A 27455-nucleotide genomic window follows, 5' to 3' on the forward strand; every position below is an offset into this window, starting at 1 on the left:
ATTACATCTTCAGTCTGCACCTCTTAAATTACCTAAACCTTCAGCCAGTGCCACGAGACCATCAGCTCTACTCTTCTGGAGCTTCTTTTTTTTTTCTCTTGGATTTGATCTGGTCTCTCACTCTGCCACAAACTCTCCAGGTAACGTGACTATGTAAGAAAACAGCTCCCTGCTTTAGCTCCCATTCATGTGCATCTCTTGTCCTTGTGGTCCAGTTTAGACCTGAGCTTTTCCAATTCTGTATTCTGTCAAAGCACAATGAAATAAAAGATCATAGGATCCCTTCTCTTTCTCATGTCATATGTTAGGGGGGGACTATGGAGGGATACCTGTGTGGATATGTGTGTGTGAGGAAGAAGAAGGGGAATGGAAAAGAGACTACTTTTCCTCTAGTTTTCTGTGTGGATTTCAAAGCAGCAAGGCTGGTTTAGTGTAGCTAGCAAAAATTCTTGAAGATTCTGGCTGGAAATGAAGAGAGGAGGAGGGTGGGATTTCCCTCTCTCACTTTTCTCTAAAACCACCCATGGTTTTGGTTGCAAAAAGGCACAAGTGTGTGAGTGCTCAAACAAATACTTGTGCATACTCTGGGGAGGCATGGCATGGGAAAGCAGATAAAGCCGCCTTTTCTATTTGTGTGGTGACCAAGGTGACTACTGCTTACCCTCCGTAGTGCTTGAGATGGGAAGGGATAACATTCTGCCTCTACTTAACAATGGTGCATGTGTCAGGCATTTTGCACTTATTTATTCAATGTAGAAATTGCTGATATAGCTCAATATGGTTGAGTTTCTTGCTTACTGACATTGTAATTATGAAATCCTGTTTCTGGTCCAGTCCCAGTTCTGTCCTCATTACGGGCTGCTCACAGCTGTTTGGCAGGCGGCAATCTTGTGCTGAAACATCAGACCAGAGATTTCTTCCCAGTACCTAGAAGGGACGATCTGTTCAAAAGTCTGCTATTCAGACTTTCCTCTGCAATTGACAATTGAGGGAATTCCTGGTCCGGTATTGCTCAACAGCACGGACTGGAAAACAGATCTGGGTATCCCAGTTCACCTGCTCAGCAATGCAAAGGAATTTCAGAGATCTAATGGGCAGGAAAAGATAGGAAGCTAGCCAAAGACAGCAGCTATTGCTGGATATATTAACTTTTCCTAGACACGCTGACTCCTGAAGCTGTGATTCATCATCTCTTTCACAGCAGATGGTGATAAGCAGCTGAGGTACTGACGTACTGTTATTACTGTACATGGAAAGATGAAATTAGCTGCAATGTCTAACTGGCTTGAGAAAGAAATAAATAAGAAGCCAGAAGGAGTAACAGAAATTTTGCAGTTTTTCCGTTGGAAACACTGAAAAATGTGTATAGGAACTTTTTAAATGAAAAATGTTCTTTGAGATCCCAGCAGCTTTTGACTAAAACAGACAGCTTCCTTGACAGTTTCAGTGCTGCTCTTCTCTAAAACTCAGGGGTAACACAGGACTGGTACAGCTGTGATGGCAGCAATGAGACTAGGAATTATCCTGAGTTCAGACAGATGCTGCTGTCTGGATTCTCAAAACCATTTTTCTTTGGAAAAAAACCCCACCACCCTCTGTATTTACAAAATGAAATTTCTATCCTAGTGACCTTTCATATAATTGTTTCCGGTTTTGAGGATTTTTGTATGTGCCTCTTAACATTCTTTGGTAACAATTTGATTTTTATTTTAAATCAAAACTATTGCAGGATGGACATTTGGTTTATGGAGTGAGCTTTGCTTTCACTGAAGGAATAAATTGACCGTGCTGGTTTATGTGAGTAGTGAAGTGCAAACAACCACGCTCTGGAGAGGCCTTACAAACACATTTTGGGAACCATAGCTGCATCTGAAGACTCCTTTGTCTGAGCACAAGTGGAAGGAGCACTGTATTTGCAAACACATTTAGTTGCTGTGTCATGAGAAGCGTCTTTACTTGATAAATACTCCAGTGAGGACACGTGCAGCTGGTACTGTTTGGTTTAATTCCCAGACTGCTCTGCCTTGTGCTGGTGCAGTGGCCAGAGAATTGAGGAGTATAAGCCTGACGTTCCAGCATAACTTTTTAGGAAGCCAAAGTGCATTATCTAGTGTAAGGTAATAGAAGAAATATTACAGGATAGTTTTAAGAGAAGGAGCTATATGAGTGGCAGCTTAGCAAATGTGAATAGTAACTGTAGACAGCATATGCCAAGTTTAGTTTTAGTTTTGCTAGTAGGAAATGGGATGACTGGAAAATGCTGGAGGTAAGAAGATGAAGAAATAGGATATGAGGCAAAACTCTCCTTGGACAGAAGTCAGGAATCGGGTCACAAACCAGCTAATAAATATATTTGTTACCAGGCAGAAGAACACTAGTCAATTTATCTACTGCTAACATTGTTACCTTACCCAGTTACCCTGTGTAGACTGAGATAACTTTGTATTAGGGATAATTTAAAAAAAAAAAAAAGATCCTGTTCCACTGGTAGTGCACATGTATTCTTACAGAGGTGCCCATCTGCAGATGTCCTAAAACTTTCTTCAGTTTTAAACTAAAAGTTTAAAGTCTGAATTTAGAAAGACTTCTTTTCCCGTAGCTACCTGTTAGTATTCTGCAAATAAACATTTTTGTTTAAAAATAGAAATCTATTTTCTTCAACGCTTTTTTCCCCTCACCTTAAAATAACAAATTTTGTGCATTCAGTGTCCCTGTAATACATGAATCTCTTGCACCCTATTTTTTTGCATTTTTTATTTCATGTATTGTATGCTAAAATTTTAATTAACAGTCTCTTTCATCTATAGTGAGAGCCTTTTTTCTCTGGGACTGATTCCATGAACACTCTATTCATGCCCCTACTCATATCTGGGGGAAAAAAAGATCCATAATTGACACTGTAACCAGGTTTGTGCTCTTCTGCTTGGGGTAATTGCACAGAACTTGCCCTTTACTTCATAATTTTCTACCCATCTTGTGACAGTGCATATCTTGCCAGATGGAGTTACAGTCATTACAGTCTGCAGAGGGGCTAGGAAGAGAAATGTATGTTCTTATCATGTGGTAGGGTCCTGGTGAGGATAATTCCTTGCCACCTGGGTTTATTTTCCCATCCTAGTTAAGTACCAGAAGTTTGATGGTAAAGCACAGTTTGTTTTGCAGTGACCGTAGCAATACTGTGTAAAGTGTATGATGTAATCTGTTACCAGCAGGAGTTACTTAACAGGATGAGAGTGTCTGTCAGACCCCACTTTGTTGAGCTTCTTTGTTATACACTCAGAAAAGAGGTGAAGGGACCTGTGTCTGCATGACTTCCACTTCCCTGGTTGGGGAATTGGAAGTGGCTCTACCTAACCAGGTAGGGCCAGCTGGACATCCCCGCTGGTGAGCCTTGGCATGGAGACTCCTCCTCTGCTGGGGCAGGCTGTGTAATTCCACAGCAGATCCCTCCGTGTAGCTGCAGCTTCCTGCTGTTGCACCTGCCTTTTGTACAGCCTTTGATTTCTAATTACTTAGGCAGCAAGTGCTGCACTCCTGCGGGAAAGTGTTGTGTCCACTACTCACAGTAAGCACTCCTTGCATGCTACTGCATTGCAAAATGCCCGTGTGCTGTAATCCCCTCCTTTTTCCCCAGTGTTTCAGATGCTCCCTGTCATGTTGCTGAGCCACCTCTCCAGTGGGCAGCTCTGTATGTCTCTGCATTTCCCTTGCCCCAAAACCCACCACTGTCTCGCTTTCAAGATTGCAGATTTCTGTGGCTCTATTGCAAGATGGGTGCCCTTCATTGTGTGCCTGTAGTCATGGTCATCTGGTGTTCACCAAGGTCACGCTCTGCTCATATCACAGGGTGAGACCTAGGTACACATCACCCCCTTGCATGGCCATGCTTCTTTTTGAAGCAAAAGAGAGCAGGAGGGGACCCACAGCATACACAGCAGCTGTCCTTACTGGCAGATTGGCAAAGCAGGCCTGCGAGGTGCATCCCAAAACTTAGCTGCCTTCACATCCCTCTGTGTGTCCTCTGCTAGCTGGTGTCCCCATGACCTGCATGGGAGGGATGTTGCAGGACACATTGTGGAGCACAATATACAAGGAAGCTAGTTTGGCTTCGGATGGACTTACTATTAACTGAGAGGTGGCAGATCTCTGCTTCTGTTCTCTACTGCTCCCATTTTCAAGTGACTCCTCAGGTCTGGTGCTGAATACGCGGCTTCAGATCTCTTACTGTTCTGGCTCTATCTGGAGCAACTGAGTCACTAGATGTTCCTGCTTCTTATAACCCACTGCAGACATACCTGAGCTAGCTCAGTGTGGAGTTAGTGTGAATCCAGCACAGCTTGTTAACTCTCCGCCCCTGTCATGTGGAAGGTGCTGTACTATTTCTCACCAGAGCTGGTTCCAAGAGTAGTGCGGGCATGCTCATGTGGGTGCTGAATTTGGCAGCCAGCCACCTGTCAGACCAAGGCTGGCTTGCATTGGAGTCCTGGCCGATTGAATGGTGGATATCGGAGAGTTGGTCTGAGTGTCGCCACATCAGTTTCTCTGTCATGCTGGTCAGTGGGTGTCAGTGACAGTATTGGAAAGCTCTCTCTCTGACTTGCTGCTGATGTGATTAGTGCTGCTGCATTTCTAGTCAAATTCAAAGGCTCTGTGCTCACACATTTTGGTTTTCTGACTAAATTTCCTTGCTGTCATAAGGGCCTGACATAAAGATCTTCTGCCATATTACAACTGATTGGAGTTGTCATTTAAAGGCCTATCGTGTCCCAGAAAGAGAAATGTTGTCTATCTAAATAAAATCAGTGTTGGCCTTTGGGGCTACTAAGCACTCCCTTGTTCTGTCCTGCACTGTGGCTTCTGGGACATACATAGTAACATGCTGTCCCATTTCAGCTTTGGGTCTCTGAACTTGGGAAGCTGAGGCTCATGCTTTAATACTCGTATTGCAGTCTCAGCCGATGCCCTATGAAGAGGTGAAGCATTAAACACAATGCAACACAATGGGAGTGGTGTGCACTGGATAGTTTCTGACTTGAATGTTTACCCTCTAAGAGGCTGGATTGCAAGAGGACGGGACTGAGGGACCATTTGACTGATTTGACTGTTCTTGTTTTTATTTCCCTGAAGGCACACATCATTTAAGAGAAACAGGAGTGCAGCATAACATGGGGGACTGGGTTTGGGAGGAGTGTTCTTTGTATGTAAGATGGTGCAGAAGAAGCCAGAATGAATGGGCATTGAAGCTGAAAATGTTACCAATACAAAGAATGAACAAGAAATGAGGCCAAGAAGGTTTTGGGAAGGGTTTTGAAGTTGAAGATATGAGTCTTGTATTTGATTCATGTGCACTGGAGAATGTTAATAAGGGTCGGAATACTGGAGAAGGAAATCCAGGGATGTGCTTTGCTCTGTTGGAGAAGGATCACGTCCAGGGAAAACTTCAGAAAAGAGTGATATTAAAAGCAGAAAAGAGTAATGTTGCAAACAGAACTTCATTCTCTTGTTCACTGCTCCTTAGCACATCACTGCATTTTAGGACATTGCTGAGGTAAGATTCAGCCATCCCCAGTTTAGGAGAAAACTTGCTGTGACTTACCTAGGAATACTAAGTCTCTGCTCCGAGGACCACACAAAATGGCACAATGACATTATTGAATATGCTTTAACTGTTCTTTTAGCTCTTTGTTTAGTTTGTTAATTACATCTTTTCTGTTCCTTTCCAGTTTTAGAAACACACCTGTGAAAGCTGTGCCTCTCTGCTGCATTCCAGATAGTGATCAGTGATGCTGAAAGAAATATATGCAGGAGAAAGAACACAAGGGCTGCTGAGAGAGGCACATTAAGAATGTGTATTTACATATACAGAATCTTTTCACTAATTAGTCAAAACAAAAAGCAAAGCAAGGACGGTGCTTGCCTGAGACAGTGCTATCTGCTCCACTTTGAAAGAATAAGTTATGATTTCTGATGGTAGAGTCCGTCCATCCCCTGCTTAGATATTGGCATGTTCTCTACCATAATCTGTTTTATCCCTGCACGGGACTGAACTGACTCAGGGTGAGTTTTAACCTGTAATAAAGCCTGAAACCCAGAGACTTCTGTTTTAAGATTGTTGCATTTCCTAAGTAGTGGCAGCTTGGGAGGAGAGAGGCACAAAAGGAAATTTTACAAGGCTTTAATCACAATGTGTTTTTGGGAGGGGAAACCCTGCCTAGGCCAGGCTAGCCACACAGCTGGTTCACTGCTGAAGAATTATTTATTCTGAGCAGGCACATTGTCCTATTGCTGGCCATTAGGCTAGGTTCAGCTTGGCGCATTGTAGATCACATCGGTTTCAGTCAGAGAGAGAGAGAGAGTTTTAAAGTTACTGTACCAGGATGCCATCTGAGGGCCCTGAGTGAGAGTTTTGAATGGCATAACCTGAGATAACTGTAGTAGTTCTTGCCTTCAGCTCTCTGCTACTCTGGAGAAGTTCCCACTTGCACAGGATGGCTCCTGTGGTTGTGTACAGTTCCTGAGCCTCTGTAGTTCAGGGCTCTATGGAAATGAACTGAAACCCAAGTGAGGTTATCTAAATATACCCAGCTGTAAATTGCTGCTCAGTGACAACACAAGCAGCTTGAGGTGTTCCTTAAGGAGAAACATGGAAAACTGAGAGAGAGGTGAAATAGGAAGAGGACAAGATCTCTTGCAGCCACCTTGCAGCTACCCAGTTGTGATTCCAAGTCCTAACTTCCCTCTTGCTCATTTCAATCTGTTTTGTGGGTGTGGGGGCATTTTTTTCCTTGCTGGTTGCTTTCCGAGCTAGTTACAGCCCAGGAGGTGATTCTGGTGATTCTGAGCTCAGCTGCAGTCATGCATAGCTAAACTACCTTCCCTAGAATCTCTGTCAACCAGTCCTCCCTGAGGATGAAGGGGATATCCAGTGGTGTACCATCCTGACATGTTTTTAGGCAACGAGACACGTTTTAGATGTGAATTACAGTGGTAGCTTGCTCTGTGCCCTGAGATTCTTCAACGGCAGTGTGCAGTCGCTGGAAACTTGCTCCACTGAGCTGGCAGGTCTCAGCGTAAGCTGCGGACACCGATTTCTGGGATCTGTCTTGCCCCGGTGCCAGAGGAGGTCTTGGTCTCTAGCAGATTTCCTGCAGGCAAGGGAGCTGCTGCTTTGTCCCAGGTAAATAAAAGTCATTGCCAGCTCCGATTGTTTCAGCCTAAGTTCACTGTGATGAGTTAGAAATTGCTTACATGACAGGCATTTCTCTCTCGTTTTTACTGACAGCTGATTTTACTGGGACTAATATTGTAAGTTCCTATTACCATTGTTAAATTGTTACTGCAATATGAAATTTGTCCCATTACACAGATAAATAATATACTTGAGCAGAGACACGTTGAGGGAAAACTGTTGGTCATCTTGGCAGTTCATCCTGTTACAGTCTGTCACTTCATTTTCGCTGGCTAAAGGAGATGTGTGATGGTGGATAATTTGTTACATAGTTTTCAGCTTTGCAAAGTTCCCTATATAACGGATGTCAGTGTCAATCCTCATTATGGGCCCACCAAAGAAACCAAAGTTTCCTGGAATACTTAGCTTTTAAGAGTATTTTACTTGCTTTTACATGTCTATAGATAGTGAATAAATTCTACAACTATTGTAAGTAAATAGTTCCTGTATTCACCTACAGGAAGCCTTGTGTTTAAATAAATCTAAGTGCAAAAAATTTTTGCAAGTGCAATTTTGATACTGATAACAATTTCTGTCACCAGTGTGAATGGAGAACAACTTGGCAGAAGTTCCTTGCTAGGAGGCATTCTTGGGTCGTATGTCCTCATATAAACTGAGCGTGTCATTAGATTCATGTGGTTTTGGCACCAGGGTAGGGATCCTTTGTATCTTGAGCCAGGCTGAATGTGCATCCTCTGCAACTGCTTTCAATCTTGGCCTCATCAGTTTATTAGCTGCTTTCCCATAGTGTTCTTAGTACTTTCTAGAGTGATAATTTTTAGCTCAGTACTCTCAGACAGTTATTGATGGGAACTTTTTAGAGCCCATAAGCCTATTTATTGGCTGTCACATTCCTCTTCCTCAATCTCCCTCTCACTTGTCACGTTCCTTTTCCTCAGTCTCCCTCTCAGTTTGACCTATTAATTATTATTTTTTTAAATGTAAATACATAAATAATGAACTGAAGCCAACCAAGGAGTACCCAGAAAAGATTTGGGGAAGGTTTTTTGGGGTTATGTTGCTTTGCTCACGTAAGAGTCATTTCTAATACAGCTGCTTTTTTAGCTGCTGCATCTGTTTCTGGGTGAATTGTTCTTTTACTAACTTGGCAGTGCATGGGGAGAAAAAACACATATCAGCTATTTTTCACTTTTTTAATGTGCAGTAGGATTAATCTGTATTTGCCTAGTTGTAATACCTGCTATTTGTGGGAACTCATGGGCCTTAAATTAGGTGTGATAGCTTCTTCTTGCTCCAAAGCTATAATAGATTTTAATGTTAAACATTGCAAAGAAGGAAACAAAGACATCAAGAACAAATAAGAGTGATTTCAAGTTCATAATACCTTCCATATGACTGCCAAATTGCTTGAAGATTAAACTTGAAACTGTCAGCTCAATCCTTCATTACCTTCCTTTTCATTTTGTGAGTTATGTGTAATGGAAGTGGTTGTAAATTGCTGCCGCTAGCGTAACTGTGTGGGGAATTTTCATCTGGGGCCGTGTCTGACCTGCACGAAGATCGTGGAAATGACGGAGTGCACTGCAGGATGGAAGAGAGCTGGGCGTGGTGTGCTCTGTCTTACTGCTGCAGAAAACAAGGGTTTCCAGATTTTGTCTCCTTACATTTTTTATGCTATTTCTGATGAGATTCTTTTTGATCTGTAAAAGGACCCCCAGACTGGGAAGTGACCACACTTGCCAGAAAGACACCGGAACCCTTTGGGGATTTTTTTCTGGATTGTTTTTAAAATACATCTCTTTTGTGCAGGCAAAATACAAGTTTGGGGTTTTTTTTAAATGCAGAAGTGGGCTGTTCTCTCTTCTCACAGCTTTTTATAGGGGTATATGTACTTCTTTGGACACACATTTTTGGGTTGGGATTTGAAGGTTTTGGGAAGGGGTGGTGGTGGTGGTATTTTTGGTAGCTTTCTGTTCTAGAGGAGGTTTCCATGAAACAGCAAACAAAAGCTGGACAAGCTGGTGGACTGAGATTGGGTTTTGCCTGCTTGATTTTACTGTTTGTTTTCCCTCTTTAGTCCATTCACTTTTTATTACTCCCTACAGTGTGTCCCTTGGGCTCTGTTCCTTACAGCAACTGGATGGTTTTAGGAACTGTTACACTATATTTCCCTGTGGTACCCAGCATTTTATGGAAGTTACGATTTAGCTCAGTGCTTTGGACACTGGCTCTTTCTCCTGCACAAATGGAGACGGTCCTGGCACACCTAAATCCCATAGATTTACTACTGATCCAGTTTTGGGACGGGGGAGTTATGCCCTTTTCTTATCTGTCTTTGAATACCAAATTTTCTGACTCCTGGGAGGAAAATGTTGGGATGGGAACTAGTCAGCAGATTCTCATAGCAGCTTAAACTTCTGTGGCTGTATAAAACTCTCAGCACAGGAACCAAGTCCTTATAGCTGATGAACTTGCAATGAATCCCACCACACCTCTGAGGATAGGTGGCTAAAAGGTTTTGAAAGGATAGAAAAAGCACTTGAACCTGCCAAAGGGAGAAGAAATAGAGAATGAATGGCAGCAGGGGGAGTTGTTAGAGAAGTGAACTCCAGGTCAGGGTGACCAGTGAGCCTGGATGGAGCGCAGCAGACATGACTTTAGGGGAAATGACATTGGCAACTCAAAAACTAGCACTGGGATCTGCTAACAGCGTAAGTGAGTTGTGACCCCAGCAGAAAGGCCACTGTTCAACTGTTAGGTCATACTTTCGGAGTGAACGTTGCAGTGCTGGTAGATTTTAAATGGATGAGAATTTCTGTCTTATGACCAGAGTGCAGCTACAATAGGAGGAAGTGTGTGTGTCTGGAAACTTGATTCCCATTCCAGTGTCAAAAAACAGCTAAATAGGAGGAGGAGAAATGGCCAATGGATTAAAATTTCAAGGCTATTTATCAACGTTGGCTTAAGCAACAGCTTCTGCATCAGAAGCTGAAATTAAATCTTATTCTGTCGTTCTTGTTTTTCTCCCTTTCTTAAAAAAAAGAGAGCTCTACTGTTTCGGGATATTTTCATCCACTTACTTCAAAGCTTTAGATGAAGTTAGAAGCAGATCTGGAATAGTTGCTCCACAGTAGGTTCTTCTGCCTTCTGAAATAAGTATAAAATCACCTAAGATTTCCCCAAAACTTCATTGGCATTATAAGCCCTAAAGTACTGGTTATCTGGAAGGTATCTGGGGAGGTAAAGCCCACCATTACCCTCAGATTTTGAGTTTGGGATGCTTCTGTCAGCTACTTAGTCTCCCTGCCTTATTCTTCTGAGCAGGAGGTCCACCTCAAAGCATTGTACTTGGTTATCTACCTATTTAAGCTCATTCAGAAAATCAACCTTTCATCTCTGCAACCTTTTGAGCAAGTTTCTTTCTGTCCTATTTTGCTTCTTTCCTCCTTTTCTTCTTTGTTTCTTAGATACAATATGCCACCTTTGCCTTTTTTATTTCCTTCTATACCCATACTTCTATCCAGCTATTTACCCCATGAAGTCCCACAGTCAGAGCTTTGATTGTGTACAGAATTATTATGTTTTCCTGGGTTATTCACTATCTTCTTGGTATTTGTGTGCAATCTTTAAACGCTTTCATCAAATTGTCCAGTTATTCTCCCGCATATCTCCTTCAGCCTATTGTAATTTATCTTTTCTCTCTCTTACCTCTGATTCCAGGGTTTTATCAAGATCATGTTATCCTTTTAACTCCTCTGTAGGCTTTTGTTCCTGGCCTCCAACAGATATTCAAGTTAATTGTTTTGCTAATCCCAGAGGAAATTAATGCAATGAATTAAAAAAAGAGTTCCTTTAAGGGTTAACATTTTACTGAGAAAGGAATGGGGTGAGAGTTATGCAAATACATTTCTGGCATAAGTTTCTTAAAATAGAGGGGAACTTGCCAGGGGAAGATGTATAAATATTAATGTATAATCAACCAATAGATGCAACAAGAAATTTTTTTTATTTCACTTGCTTGAAAAGTGACCAGCAGACTTCAGCTAGCTAAGACAGATTGCTTTGATAAATCTTTGGGAATTTTGGTATTTTTTGTCTCAGTTGCATTCTCTGGCAAGCACACAAAAGAGATGTCCCCTCCAGCACCCAGCAGCTCAGCTTGCCTTTTGTATGTGGATATGATTCTCCTTTCTGAGTCTGCAAAACCTCTAAAATCTCCATTAAAATGCACTGTAAACCTCCTCTCTTTGGGAGTACTATGAAGCTATGAAAAGAAGACCATAAAAGTGAAGCCAGAATAAATAAACCTTATTCCAAATGAGTGTGGATTGGCAAGCTTAAGAATCATTAGTTTTGCCTTAGTGAAAAAGGAGGAAGACGGAAATCCACGGGAGAGAATTAGGTTGGTTCAAGCAACACACCAGCGCTGTAACCCTACTCTAGATCTGTGTGCAATACACCCAGAGGGAAATAAGGCTTTACAGCATCAAGATTTTATCAGCCTGCGTTTCTGTGACAGTCGGAGTGCTTGTGAGTGGAAGAAGCCAGCAGGAATTGCTTGTGTTGTTCCAAATGAGTGTCACTAAGATCTTTGTGCCATACCTATCCAACCTCTATGTGCCACATATGACAAATGTGTATCTGTGAAATAGGTGTCTGTATTTTGGTTTTGAAACCTTCTGCTAGCAAATCTGGACTCCAGAGCACCATGACTCCTGTCACAAGTATTGCAGTGAGAGAAACAAAAATTAAAAGCTAGGTTTTGCCCTTTTCACCCCACCCATAAAAAGAAAGCAAAGATCAACTGTCTCCACACCCCCTCCTACTGTCAGTGCTTGGCCCTGATATGGGAAGGAGGCAAGGAGGAGGAGGGGGCTCTCATTAGAACTCCAGGGTTCTGTATTTATTTTATTTACTTAGCATTTAACTGAAATATCTGTTCAGTGGGGCTGGAGCAGTGCTGGATGAGGACATGTATTATTCAGTTTGCAAAGAACTGAGAATCCTGTGGTAAATCAGTGCTATCTGAAGTAAAGTCCCAAGGACTGGTCTATCAGTAGGCAGAGACGATTGCGTGGAGTCTTGCACTCTGCGGCCTGTCACAAGGGACCCGGTGCTCCTCTATGCCTGCAGCAGCAGCTGAGGGCTGTGTTCCTGCAAGGCAGAAAAATCTCTTGGAGTTTCCTGCTCTTCACGTGAATACTGTCATTTTTGGTTATGTCTAGCTGATAGCCAAACAGGTTTATAAATTTCAAATGTGCTCACTTTTGCAAAGATGATGCGACCTTGAATTAGAAAATCTCAGGACTCTCCTTAACCAAAACCATGTTTTGCTTATCCCAGGAGAAAGCTGGAATTTTCTCTCTCCCATTACTCAAGCTTCCACTTCCACCCTTGAACGAAACTGAAATTCAGGACTGTGGCTGGTTGCAGGTCCAGGAAAAACTGTTTCCTGGTCTTGGCTTCTGGCTAGTGGAGTGGTTTGTTTGCTTGTTTAATCAAATTGAGCGTAGATTTACTGGGAAGATTTGTATTTAGTCAAAAGGTTTTGATAAATGGGTCTTCTAATGTGTTTCTGTAGGAGAGCAAGTTGCATTTGGCCTCATAATGGACCCAGATTTTCTGCTCTAGCCTCCTCTGTCTCAGATTCAGGTCGCTGTGATGTGCATGGCACATTTAGTCTTCCTCATGACTTCCTTGTTTCCGAGAGTCAGTTTTTGAAGGGTCTTTATTTACCAGCTTCTAAAAACCAAATCCAGTCTACGGATCACTCTGGGATCTCATCTTGCATACAGCTCAACAGATGACCATAAGCAATACTTGTGTGTCTGCAACGCAGTGGTTAAAGGAGGAGCGAAATTAGAAACGCATTTGGGACTCTGGGGAAGCAGGAGAATCCCAGCGTCTGTTTCCTAATGATGTTTCTTTGTTTGACTCTCATTGACTTTAGTGAGATGCTGCTTGTTATATTTTACAGTCTACAGTCTCTTGCCTCTCTTAGAAATACTGGTGGTATAGTATTTCTTTTCTCATGTGATTTCAAATACATTATTTAAAATTTTTAATAGAACTTTTTTTGTTCTTAATCCGGTGCAGTTGAGAAATTAAAATCCCCAAGCGTTTCACTTTCCATATTTTTCTTACAATGATTTTTTTTTTTACATACCAGCTGTAAGGACCAGAAAAAAAATATAAGAAATGTCCTTTCTCAATTTGAGAACTCTTATTTCTGTTTGATTTCTTAAAAGCTGTTGTTCCTTAAAAAATCCAATCTTTTGCTTTCCGGCATGGTGTGACTAAGTGTTTTGAAGTCTAAAATTAATGAAACAATAATAGATTTTTTTGTCCTAAATTGGTGTTTAATATATAAAACGACATATATATTATTATTAATATTAAATCATTTTTGGTCTGTTTTTTAGCAGGTATGAATCATGTCAGTTGTATTTTATTGCCTGTGAAAAAAGTAAGCCATATTGGCTTCCCACAGAAATATATGGGAGAGGGAAATATGCATTCAGTCTTCTTTCCTATTGGAAGGCATTCTCCCAAACTTGGCCCCAAGACATGTCTGTAATAGGGCAAAGAACTTGGAAAAAAAAAAACCCAGAGAACAAAAAAAACCCATATTAGATGCCTAGGAGAAATCCATGTAGTACAGCACGTTGTTGTGTAAGCACATCATTGCTCGCATCTCTGATTGCGAAGGCTGCTGGAAGGGGGCATGTACATCACCTGCAGGGAACACAGCACTTGCCACAAGCCACACGGCCACCGGGGAACAGCTCCAGGCAAGCTGCTTCCACTGTGCTGAACTCAGCCCCAGGGCATCGAAGCTGGCTTCCAGCCCTGTTGGATGATGTCTCTGTGTGGCTGTTTGCACTGTGGAGCTTACAGTGTTGAAGAACTGGGGTTTGTATTGTGCTTAAGAAATAGCCCTCAGACTTAGATACCTATTACAGACCTTGCCCGTATCTCCAAGATGAAAATTCGTTGGCGCAAAGCATCAAGGCTGCCTTGTGTACCCGCTGATACAGGTGCAGGTTGATCTGCGCTTTGCTCTTACCAGGGTGATCAAAGACGTTGTCTCAGGACCTCCATTCTACCAGGAGTGCGGGGAGGCTTTGTGCAAGTGTGCAAATGTTGTTCACAACAGGTCGTTAGTTGTCTGGGCTAACTGGGAGCATGACTTGTGGATGGCCCTCTCTAACAGCAAGCTGTGATGCCAAAAACTACTGTTCCTGGCCAGTGCTGAGGAGCACCAAGGTAGTGATTCACAAAGATAATACTTAAATATGTGCATAAGGGAAGCTGATGAGCTGAGGCAGAGTCTGCAGATGGTGCTGAACTCTTTCCTGCGGTCTTTTACCAGGTCAGCAATTTCTAGATGTGTATTTTGTTTGAGGCCTAGATCATTTGGCAGTCTTTTTTCTGCTTAATTAGCTTCATGATTTAAAACTATTTGTGGCCTCCTAATGAACTGGGAAAAACCCAGCAGTTGTTAGCAGCTGGCTGGGATTTTAACAGCAGCCATGTGTGTTCAGCAGAACAGCAATAAAGTAGTGAGAAGAAAAGTCTGGCAGTACTGCCGGGGGTCAGGACATGCAAGGGCTATCCTCAGTCCTGTTAGTGATCACTATTAGCGCAGCACAGAATTTCAGCTAGACATAAACAGCCTTGTTAAGCGACAGTGACAATGAAGGCTTTGACAGAAGGCTTGGGTTTGCACAAAGCCCCGCATCCTGTGAAGGAGGATTTGAACTAAGGTGCTGGATGTGGACCGCAGCGGCTGAGGAACAAGGGCGTGTTCCCATCGGACTTTCAACAACTTCCCAGCCCTGCCAAGATTTGCCAGGGAAAATCTGTCAAAACCCTTAGGCAGTGAGTTGCCCAGCTCTATTACACAGCCCTGTGGGGCTTCACTGAGAGGTGGACGTGACCATCGCTGGGTGGTGGTAAATCTACTAGTTCTGGTTGTGCCTGTGCCTTAGGGCTCAGCCTCTGAGCCCGTTCGCTCATCACCAGTTCGATGCTTTCTCAGGCAAAGCAACTGAGCCTGTATCCTGATTTCCCTGTGATGTGGAGAAGGTGTCCCCCAATCTTTAACAGTATATGACCATCCAGGTGACAGCCTCCCATGACTACAGTCTATTTCTTCTGATATTCCTCCTTCTTACAGTGGTTCTCGGTTATTTCTGTGATGCAGATTTTCATGGCATTATTTTGGCTGCTTCTGAAACTCCAGATCACAAATCTGCTCCATCTCTCATGAAGATTTCTAGCACTAGTTTGGACAAAAGATATAACATATCCTTATAGTTAAGATAGGTATATTGAGATGTAGTCTATAACACTTAATGCTCCATTTTTGCCAGTCTGCAAAACTAAATAAGGATCACAGTCTCAGCATGCATACTTTTTGTAGCTGCCTCTCCTGTTTTGATTGTATTTTCCTAAGTTTAGAGATAACGGAGAGCAGTTACAATACTGCTGAGCTTGTGCTTCAGTGATAACTACTTCAGGAAAAGAAGCAGTATGTATGAAAGAAACTATATGTTGTCTGGTGAAAATGCTATTCAGATGCATAAAATACTTGGCTAGGTGATGTACCTGTAGGAAGGCTGGCACCAGGGGCTAAAAACATTCTCTTAGATCATTCCAGCTCTTCAAGAAGCCCGCCCCATCTTTGCTCTGAAGAAAGATTTTTTTTTTTCTGTATCACAAACATGAATTCTTTTATGAGAGTCAGATTACATTTTGGATGTACGTGATAAAATGTAAAGAGTTTCCTTAATGTCTGTCTGTGCACCTTTGAGGCCAGTATGAAGTATGTCTGGCTCTGCTTTTACGTTTTTCAATCCATAAATGATCCTCACATGTCCTCTTAACCCATTTTTGTGGGACGTTTTGGTGCCTTTGAACAAAATTCTCTCTGGAGATCTGTACACACTTCCTTTTGCTATCTCAGGCGCTAATTATATTATGTGGAGCCTCCTTTCAGGATTAGCTCTGCTGTTTTATTTTATGGCTGGCTGGATTTCTTATATTTTGTTTTAATCATGTTGATATGCACATAATACAGTGACCTTTACTTTACTATGGTTTTTGTCAAGTACTCTGAAAAATATGTCTGCAGCCACTAAATAATGCCCTGATGTGGTGTCCTGGTTTCAGCTGGGACAGAGTTAATTTTCTTCCTAGTAGCTGGTACAGGGTGTTTTGGATTTAGTGTGAGAGTAATGTTGATAACACGCTGATGTTTTAGTTGTTGCTAATTAGCGCTTATCTTAAGTTAAGGACTTTTCAGTTTCCCATGCTCTGCCAGCAAGCAGGTGTGCAAGAAGCTGGGAGGGAGCAGAGCCAGGACAGCTGACCCGAACTAGCCAAAGGGATATTCCATGCCATAGAACATCATGCCCAGTATATAAACAGGGGGGAGTTGGCCAGGAGGGACGGATCGCTGCTGGGACATCGGTCAGCGGGTGGTGAGCAATTGCATTGTGCATCACTTGTGTTGTGGTTTAACCCCAGCTGGCAACTAAGCACCACACAGCTGCTCACTCACTCCCTCCCCGGTGGTATGGGAGAGAGAATCAGAAGAGTAGAAGTGAGAAAACTCATGGGCAAACTCGCAAGCAAAGCAAAACAAGGAGTTCATTCACCACTTCCCATCGGCAGGCAGGTGTTCAGCCATCTCCAGGAAAGCAGGGCTCCATCACGCGTAACGCTTACTTGGGAAGACAAACGCCATCACTCCGAACGTCCCCCCCTTCCGTCCTCTTCCCCCAGCTTTATATGCTGAGCATGATGTCATATGGTATGGAATATCCCTTTGGTCAGTTGAGGTCAGCTGTCCTGGCTGTGTCCCCTCCCAACTTCTTGTGCACCCCCAGCCTCCTCGCTGGTGGGGTGGTGTGAGAAGGAGAAAAGGCCTTGACTCTGTGTAAGCACTGCTCAGCAATAACTAAAACATCCCTGTGTTATCAACACTGTTTCCAGCACAATTCCAAAACATAGTCCCATACTAGCTACTATGAAGAAAATTAACTCTACTCCAGCCAAAACCAGCACAACTTGTCTTTTCTTGGGTTTTATTTCTCCCTTTTTTTTTTTTGGTTATATTCCTTTTCATCACTATTATTATTATTATATTTTTATTATTATTATTGTTAGTATTATATTTTATTTTACTTCAGTTATTAAACTGCTCTTATCTCAACCCTTGAGTTTTACTTTTTTTCCCGCTGATCCTCCTCCCCATCCCACTGCAGGGCGGGGGGTGAGGGGTGAGCGGCTGCATGGTGCTTAGTTGCTGGCTGGGGTTAAACCACGACATGTGGTTTTGTTATGAAAATGGTACCTAACGGTAACAGAAATAGCAAAGAATAACTGCATCACTGTGGGAATTTAAGTGTATCTATTGTCGGTAGGGTTTCATTGTTCAGGCCAGGATTTCTTAGGTCTGTTTCCTCGAGTTATTTTCCAGGATTTGAGATCAGCAGAGCCCCTTGCTAAACCGAGGAAAGTATCATAAGAAAACAAAGCAATGTGTAGGGTTTTTAACCTGCGAGCTACTTCAGGCAAAGATATGTGGAAGCTGAGAATTTTAGTCAGTCCCTTTGGTTTCCTGACAATGCGATTGGGGATGCACCTCTCACCCACAAGAACTGAAGGTCTCTCAGGTAAGGGAGATGTAGTCTTCTCTGCAAAACTGAGACTGCTTCTTCTGAGCACCTTCTCTTTCCCACCATAGTTTGCTGTTCCTGGAGGATGACAGCCCCCACGACCTCCAGGTGTAACAGCGGCTGCTGCTTTTTTGGTGTGGGAGTCACAGAAGATCTGTGTTGTAATATCAAAACTAAGACACTTATAATCTGCTTTTTCCTAACTGCATCCAGAAGTGCTCTTGGCTGAACTAGTTGCCTATCTCTCATTCATCAGGGATCGTTGAGTCTTGAGAGGCATGCTGGGAAAGCTGACCTGAAACTCATAACCTCCTTCAGATGCCCACTTGGTATTGCTAAATAGCCCCACTAAAAGGCTTGACAAATTTTTCATGCACTTGAGGGTTTTTCTTCTCTTCTGCTGCCAGGGTTTGTATCTTTCCCCTTTTATTTATCTGGCTACTTTGGAAACAGACTTCTTTAATGAGGGGAAAACTTCACCCCTAGATGATCTCTGGTTTACTTCACCTTTTATTGCTTGTGGTTTTGTTTTTCTTTTTCCTGCCCTCCCCCTCCCCCCGTGCTTTAGTATTCATCTTTCTGACAGTTCTTGACTTAGATATCTACATTTTGAAAGTAAGTTGAACTTCAAGAAGTGTCTTTTGGCTTTCAGTGATGATAGACTAATCGACCTTGGCTGCAGTTTTCACCATTGTCCCTTCAAGTCAGTTGTGTTGTCTTTATCTTTTTATCCATGATGTGTACTTCTGGTTTTTGTGAAGTGATAGTATCCATTGAACATCTTCATCCTTTTCAGAATATTGGCAACTGCCAACCAATCTGACTGAGCCACTTCTGGGAGAGACAGCAGCAATGGAGAGGATATCTTATGGAAACAGCTTTTCACAGCCATTTCTGTTGAACTGGGATAAACCACTTACAGCAAAAGATTTTTCCTTCTGGGGTCTAAGTGTCTTCCCCACCTCCTTCTGGAGCCCTTCCTTTGTGAAGTGATTCTTTGGCCTGACTTTGGCTGAAAGCGTAGCCCAACTTTTTTTCCCCTTTTTTTCTGTGTTTTCCTTCTAGAGAGAACTCTTATATACTGTCATAGATTTCCTTTTTATATGGAGTGTAAGCTGCTTTCTGTAATGCAGCTTCACAGTCAGTTTCTAAGGAAGCTGAAAACAGTTTTAAAAGCCCTCCTACAAGTGCTGTTGTCAAAAATTACCTTATCTTCAAACAACTCTTTATGTGTTTTTGTATCATCCCTTACAAATCCAAAGTGTCTGTTTTAAATCCCTGTCTTCCCCACTTTGAGAGTATTCCAGCTCTGTTGGGACTTTGAACCGCTATGTTTTTCTTAGTTCACTTTAGTTTAACTCTTTTGTGACAGTCTGTAATCTCTCAAAGTCTCAGAGTCCTGCTTCATTTCTGCACAGTACTGCAGCTAACTCCAACAGGCATTTATGTCAGTCTTCAGAAACACGGATCCTCACAAACATTACTTTTTGCTCTTTTATTTTTACTTGCCTGACAGTGAAGTCACCCTAACAACTCTTCTTTCCTGAAAATCACAGATATAAATGGGATTTTAAAACATAGTTAATATCTGTCCTGAGCGTGTCTTTCATCTATTGCTGATAGACATTCATAGCTGTTAAGGCTGGGGAACCATTATGGCTCTGGAATGTGACTTAATAATTCCTGTCTCAATCTCAATAACTTGTGGTGGGATGCAGATATATCACTGTGGGCCAACTTAAATCTTTTTTGTAACCAGTAGGTGAACTGCTGTCCTTTTTTGATACTCACAAGTATAATGAACAGTGGATCTTCTTCACTGAACAAAACTGTTGAAACTGTAACAGCTTCCATACGAAGCACAAGCATACGTCATTGCTTGCACAAATGCATATGCACTTATATTTGTGTGTCTCACCATGAAAAAGAATCAATTATAACTCCAGACCACTGGACAGAAAAGAAGCAAGAAGTCAAGCAAAGCAAGCATTAAGTGAAAACCCTGAAGGATGGATGGGACCTTACAAAGAGAGGCTTTTGAGTTCATTGTCAGCTAGATGGAAGTTGAGCACTGTGAGCAAATAAGCTATCTCCTACTGTGTTCAGGGAGATAGATTTTTCGTGTACGTTCATTGTAAATAGCAAGACCACGTAAGAGATGTGCATCCTCTGTATCAACTTCTTTCTTAGAATAAGATGACACTTTGACCCTGAATTTCTGCTAACTTCCTGGGTCAGAAAGGAGTAGCAGTATTTCTGCTTAAACAATCTGGTCCTGATCTTAAACTTATTTACTGCTGGAAAATCTGACACCTTGTGATAAACTGTTCAAATCATCACATATCCCCACTGTTTAAAAACATGTACTGTAGTTTTAGAATTTCAAAGGGAATTGGGAATGGCCTGAGGGAAGAGCTGATGAGAAGTCTGTAGTTAGCTGCATTTTGGAGCAAATGAAACTTTGGAAGCCTTTTGCCGGTACTGTTTGCCTTTTACGCATGTATTTCTTTTTTTTGCAGGTTGTAATTTTTTTTTCTTGGAAAGCCTCATCTGTTTATGTAACAGGCTGCCCCTCACCCACCTTCCCCAAAAAGTCAACCATTAACACTTTCTCCTTTGTTCTTATTTGTAGCCAAAAATGTTTGGATTAAGCTTTTGACAGTAGTCAAGAAATTTTGAAGATGGAAGACACTTTCTGTGGGAAGTTATTTCTGTAAAACTGTTTATTTCAGTCTAAGGCTTTCTGAGTAGTATCAGAATTCATTTTCATCACTGCCAAAATCTGAAGTCTGGAGGTGTCACTAAGCAGATCTTTTATTGCAGTTTTATTTCCATGCTATCTGATTTCTTAAGTCATTCCAAACACATTAAGATGGGAAAAGAACAAGTTGGAAAGGTATAAACAGAGCAAGGAGAGCAAAATCAACAGAGAAAGGAAAAAAGGAAAAAATGCTTTCTCTAAAATAATAGAAACATGGTGGATCTCTTTATCTGCAAAATAATAGATTGGATTTGGGTTGTGGTTGGTAAAAGGCTACTCCCTTTTTTTTTTTAAATAATCTGTTTCTCTTTCGTATTTTTAAATACTTTTCTTCCCACACCTTTTATGTCTCATTTGCTTACTTTTCATTCCCTGTCTCTCCTTCTTTCGTGGGAGGTAATTTTAGATGCAACTCTTCACTGCTGGCTTGCCAGACTCTTAGCCCTTTGGCAAGTTCTTCAAAGTCAAGTATATGCTTACAGTGAGTAATACAATGCTGGTGTGTGGGGTTTTTTTGTCTTTTTTTAGGTTCCAAATTACAGGTGCAGTTCATGCCTGTACTTTCCAAACTCACAGTTCATTTGTGGTTGTAAATCAGTGTGTATTAGTTGATTTGTGCTGGTAATGAATCTATTCATTCTCTATTCTCTACAGATTTGAAATTGGAAAGAGTTGTCCCCAATTTTCGTCTTGGCTAATGGAGTCTCTCATTGCCAATGAATAGCTGAAACGTTCCATAAAAACTTTTAAGTTACATCTTTATGAGAGAACATGCTGATGACTTTATGTGGAGTGGAAGGGATTCGCACGTTTTCTAGGCCACGCTCACTATCAGTACCAGGGGTTTCTTTTATTTGTTCTGTTCCCCCCCCTCAGTTCCCCGTGTACTTCTCGCTCATCTTTGTCTCTTCCTTGGGCTCTCTGCCATCCCCCAGTCTGTGCCAGCAGCTCTGTGTTATCATGTCATCATGTTTGCTAATCTTTTCTTCTCAGCCATCTGGAAGATAGGGGTTTTTTGCTGAGTGTCTAAACAAAACACTCTCCTCCTTCTGCTATCCCATCAGTGACATCTCAAGTGAAATCCTTCATTTGTCTATCTTGGGCCTGATCCTCCAGCGTCTTTTTCATTAAGAGTTTGGATAACAGAACAGAAAATGCACTGAAATTTTTGTGATGGTTTGCTTTATTAAAAAAAAAAAAAAAGCAAGGGAGAGCAAACTTTCTTCAAGGGTGGTGTGATAGATTACTTGCCCCTTTCCTGTGAGATCCCAGTTGCAGTACTGTGCTCAGCTTTTCCCAGCACCGTGACACAGATGTAGATAAATCAGAGGAGGTCCAGAGTACAGCATGACAAGAGATTTAGAGGAACATAAGGAACTTTTCTTTTTTTCCCCTCCCCCTCCAAAAAAGAGAAGATGGTCTACACTAATGGCCTCCAGTATAGCAAGGTCTGTTATAAAGAGGTCAGCAATGACTTGTCCTCCAGGTTTGCTGATTATAGGGAAAAAATAAGCAGCAAGTCTGTGGCAGAGATTAGGTCCTTTATTAGAAAAACTGTATTTATAAGGGTGGCAAAATGGTGGAACAGACTGACTGTTAAGACTGTGAACTTGTCTCAGGAAGGATGGGTGTTAGAGAAGCTTGTCACAGATACCCTAGGAACTGTTTTGCCTGCTTTGTGCCAGGGGACCTCTTCCACCTCTGCAGTTCTGTGGGGAGGGGAGAGTAGTTACGCTGGAGGCAGCATGCTAGTGGTTGCCATCAGCCAGCTCTTTGATCTGCAGGCAATTCCAGTCCTGGCTGAAGCTGATGGCATTACTGACAAGTTGCCATGAGCTCTGACTGGCCTCACTTCCCGCACCAACATTAACAGGCTGCTGGTCTCTCCTGCCTGGAGTATCCCCTTACATTCTGTGTTACCGCTAAGCGAACAAAGAAGTGCTGTTAGGGTGAAGAGAAGACTTTATTTTGTTCCCTCTCTGGTAGTTAGTAGTCATCGTCATTGTCACAGGACTTGATGTCAACATGTAGCTCAGTCAATGAGTAACACTGAAATACGTTCTGGCCCAGAGTCAGATGGACAAAATGCTACCTTGGTCCCAGAGCCAACCAGTAGGATAGGAGGACAGTGGTGGCATTCAGGCTGTCTGACTCCGTGCTCCTGTGTCTCTGCCAAAGACATCCTGGTATCTTGACTTTAGCAAGCCTTGTAAAGTCCTAGAATCACTGATTCAGTAAGCTTTCTCTATGAATAAAAATGCCTGTTTCTCCCTAGGGTTCATTTCTTCTAATTATTTTTTCTTTTCCTGTCTCTGCTTGAAGGATAGGATTGCAGAAAGATTTTCGTTGGAAAAAGTGCTGAATCAAGTACTGCTTTTTTGTAATAAGCAGTGAGTGCTCAGGATTTATACCTTACTGGTGTGGTAAAGGTTAGCTCTCCAGTTATTGAATATTTGCCCTCTACTCTGTAACACTGCTTTGCTTAGGAATGGTGCTGTTTGGATCCTGTTCCCCCTTGGTTTGCTACTATATTATAGCTGTGCTTCTAATGAAAGTAAGATTTTGTTATCTGCAGGCCTGAGGTGCTAATGTTTTACCTCTTTATTTTTCTCATAGAAAGGTTTAATGTGCATGTTTTAGTCCTTGGCATTCATTACAAAGCCTGTGCCTGTGCCTTTTCTGGCTTCTGCTGCTACTTAGTTGGTCAGGATTGCTTTACAGTCCCTTTCCCTCAATGGACCCCACCAGCCAGAATGGGAAAGCATAGGAGAGAGTCCAGCACCTTACCTAGGGACCCTTATGGATCAACAGCCAGCCCACTGGCTACCTACTTGGTATCTACATTACTGTGCATGTGATCATATGATCCTGGTTGGCCTACAGAAGAGCTGATCCATTTGCCTTATCTGCAGGCATGAGTGAGAGCTTCCTGCAGAGCTGTGAAGCCTTGCAGGAGGAACCACCATCAACCCTCCCAAAGAGTCCTCCCTGTCACATCACTTGGGCATTTTTTCATTGGGAGAAGCAGTGAAAATGTGTTACCTTGTTTAAAGCAGCTGCTGCTTGTAGAGCATGAATTCCATGACTGATGAGCGTGAGGAGACAGTCCCAGCCTTGCCTTCCGTGTCACAAATGCAGATACCAGAGGGAGACAAATGGAGAGACTTAAGGTTGGTGGAGGGGAGCAGCAGAGAGGACAAGTTAATTAACAGAGTTGGGGGGAAGTCGTGTAAGCATCTGTGGGAAGGGGAAGGTGGCAAGATGCTTGTAAGAGGAAGAGAAATAAGAGAAGAACATGAGTTGAAAACCAGAGAGGTAAGGAGGAAAAAAAATAGGGGACTGACTGACAGCTAGCAATTTTATACATGGTACACTCCCAAATAAATTTAACTATTAATATATTGTTTAAATGCTATGTTTCTGGTTTGCCTATCCTGATATTTTCTGGGTGTAAACTCAACTTTTAAGAGTCTTCTTCAGAAAAAAGAGTAAAATGTGTGACCAACAATTAAGTCATATTTTTAGAAGGAGAAAATCATCAGCCTTCCATAGCCTCTTTCACAGGTGAAAATATTTAGAAAGAAGCATATTTTTCATTTGTCTTTTTAAATGCCTTGTTCACCTTATGCTCCTTCCTTGAAAGTGGATCTCCAGCCAAACGTTACCGGCTTCCCTAACCTTCTTCCCAGTGTTTCCAAGCCCTGGCACTTTTCCAGTTCAGTTCTCCCATATTAAAAAGTTACTTCTGTTGTTACATATGCAGAAAAGTAATCTTTCTGATACCAAACAGCAAGCTGTTTTCAGGGATGGCTGTTTAACTGCTAAAAAAGCAACAGTTCATGTTTCACCATCACTTTAAAAAAAAAAAAGCAAAAAAGCCACATTTGTTTTGTAAGCAGGTCTTCATGGTTATTATTTTTGGAACAATCTAGAACGTGATAATTTGTATGTTGTCTCTTTCTTTGCTGATTGTTTGAGTAGTTATAAAGTTTGCAAAGCCCACATTAAAAACTTTAGCTAATGAAATGGTGAAAAAGCAAGACTGGGTAAAGCAAGACAAGGGTAAAAAGCTGGGCAGGTGAGCTGAGAGGCCAAGAAACTGGGTGGTTTGCCAAAGCAATTTGATGGCTGGAAATTTCAAGACAAATTAGGAGAAGCCCTGGGATCTAGACATGCAGTCTGTACAGAATATCTTTGTCTCCTGTTCTCCCATCCCGCAGATGAGTAATCTCTAGTGATGTCAGTGGGCGTTATCCCCATGTCCTGACGGTAATAGATTGGGCCCCCATCATGTAAGTAATGCCTCATTTTCTCTTGAGCTGGAAAATCATCTGAGTTTCCCTTAAATGTTTCACAAGGGAGCTGAGAGGGAGGAAGAGAGGTTTAATATTCCTTTCTAGTTGCATCACTTGCATGTTTCGTAGTTGAACTGCAGAGTACAAACCCAGATTTTGGAATTGTTTAAATGACAACAGAGTTATTGCTTAACTTCTCAAATATTTTGGCCGCTCACATACTCAGTCAAGCTGCAGTACTCCCCCCCAACAAACGCACTCATGGGAGAGCAAATGGCAAAGAACATGAACAGCCCGAAGTAGAGTGTCAGTGCTTTTGGCGGGGAGGTGCCAGCTGTCATTGGAAACAAGTTCAGAATTTGCTGCAAGGATCTTTCTAAGGAAAGTGAGTCTTCAGAAAGGTTATAAAAGGAATGAAGCCCAGGGCAGCAATTCAGCAGTGTTTACTAATGATGTTTATGCTATTTTATATTGTAAAAAAGGTCAGTTCAAAAACTACTTCTGATGAAGAAGTTCCTTGTTCTGTATGAAGATACACACACACAATTTTGGAGAAAGAAAAGTTGTCCTGATTCTTTAGGTTCATGAGCCTTGAGTGAATTTAATTAAAAAGAAGGGAAAAAGCTCAGCTTGTGCTCAGAGAACATAAAAGCCTAAACATGTGAAACTTTTATGAGTTATGAACATGGGAGCTGTGCTGTAGGAAACTTCCAAGGAAGTTCTGTAGCTTTCTAGTGGAAATCTAGCACAGAGCTATTTCAAATGTTTAAAGGCCTGTCCTTTCTTCAAGTAAATGCTTGCTTTCATTTAAAAAGGAAGGAAGGGAAGGCTAGGAAAGATGGGGAGAAATGACTAGAACAAATGTTAACTTTGCAGATCCCAAGTGGAAGCAACCCAGATAGGGAGGAATTTCAGAGCTGGGTCTTCCAGGAGCTGCAGCTCTGCCCCGCGCTAGGCAGAGGTGGCTGAGTGTCAGCCCTGGCACTTGCAGGGTGATGTGCCAGGTGGCAATGAAATTAGGGAGGGCTCAGGGCAGCCCATTGCTCTCCCTTTTTCACTGAATGACTTCCTTTGAGAGCAGAAGGCCCCATGTTAAACTTGACTCTGTCCTAACTGTCCTACAGTTTTGGTTTGAGTTTACCAGAGTTGACTCTGAGTAAGAGTATTTCTCCTTGATGTGAGTAAAGCAGATCCATAGCCCATGCATACTGAAGTCTAATAAAATACGTCCTTTATTCATAACTGCCTTTCCAGCATTGCTGCAGCAATTCAGATTTAATTTTGGGGTAGGAATGATTTGCATGCAAAGAACAAGTACTGCAAAGTATGTGAAGATAAGGGACTTACGTAAAAACTAAGCAGTCCTCAGTCCGCAGGATAACTGCGGTAGCTTTTTCATCCCAGTCAGAAACCTCAGAGAAGTACCAGAATGAGAGAGCACTCCAACTGGAACAGCACAAAACAAGTCTTTAATGAAAGCAATTGGAATAACACTAAATAAAATGTTTTAATGGAGCTCCAAAGAGATGTGTAAAAGCTGCTAGTAAAGTCAATTGAAGGCCTGTCACAGTGCCTCAGAAGTCCCTTCACAGCCCTCCTGCTGGCAGCAGTTCAAGTCTCTTTACAGTACATTAGAGGTAAGCACAGCAGTATTATACTAGGCCCTTTGAAAAACTAATAAAACTGTTCTCCCTGTGAGAGAAGCCCACTGCTGCTAGGAGAGGAACTGCATGCCCTTTGGTCTGGGAGTCATTTGTTTCTTCAGCTGGGATAAAGAAGGGTCTTTAATAATTCGCAAAGCCATTGTTAGTAGTTGTATTCCCTGCACTTGTCTCCTAGTAGCAAGAGACATTCATTAAAATGTGCTGCTCAAAACCAGGTCTAAACAATACAGTTCAGTGCCCCAAAAGTCCTTTTTCAAATTCTGGCCTGCACTGGGTAGATTAGAGTAAACTGTAGCTTATGCCGTGTAGCACCACCTTGCTGGGAGACTGTGCTCAGAAGTTCTCATGCAGAAAGGCTTTTTGCTTGGGCGATGGTCTCTTGCTCTGTGAGGATGTGACCACGGGTGTAAGTGTACGAGGTGAAGCTCTGGTCCTTTTTTTGTCGGCACCAAACCTGTGTCATGGGGAGGCTTCTATGGAAATGCAATGCGATGAGACACAGGGAGCGGTGTCTTTCCTCTATGGTGATGGCTCACCTGGGAAAGCATAGTTTCTGCAGCACCTGTGAACCAGAATTTCTCTTGATGGGTGGCCACCTTAAAAATTAACAGTAGATTGCCTCTGCTAAGGAAACTGCTGTTCTCCCTTACCATGTGCCGTGGACCTAGGCCCGTAGGAAACTTATTGAAGGGGATTTTTGCCAAGGCCCACAAAACCAACAAAGCAGCACTAAGTCTTCTTTCTCCCAGGTGTACTGGAACCAGGTTCTGTAACTGCAGAGATGACCACCCCGGAACAGGTGTGAATGCAAAAGCTGTTAAAAGTGCACCTGTGTACTGCGATTACCTATGTATTGATACA

Source organism: Gymnogyps californianus, chromosome 2, assembly GCF_018139145.2.
Source record: "Gymnogyps californianus isolate 813 chromosome 2, ASM1813914v2, whole genome shotgun sequence".
NCBI lineage: Eukaryota > Metazoa > Chordata > Aves > Accipitriformes > Cathartidae > Gymnogyps > Gymnogyps californianus.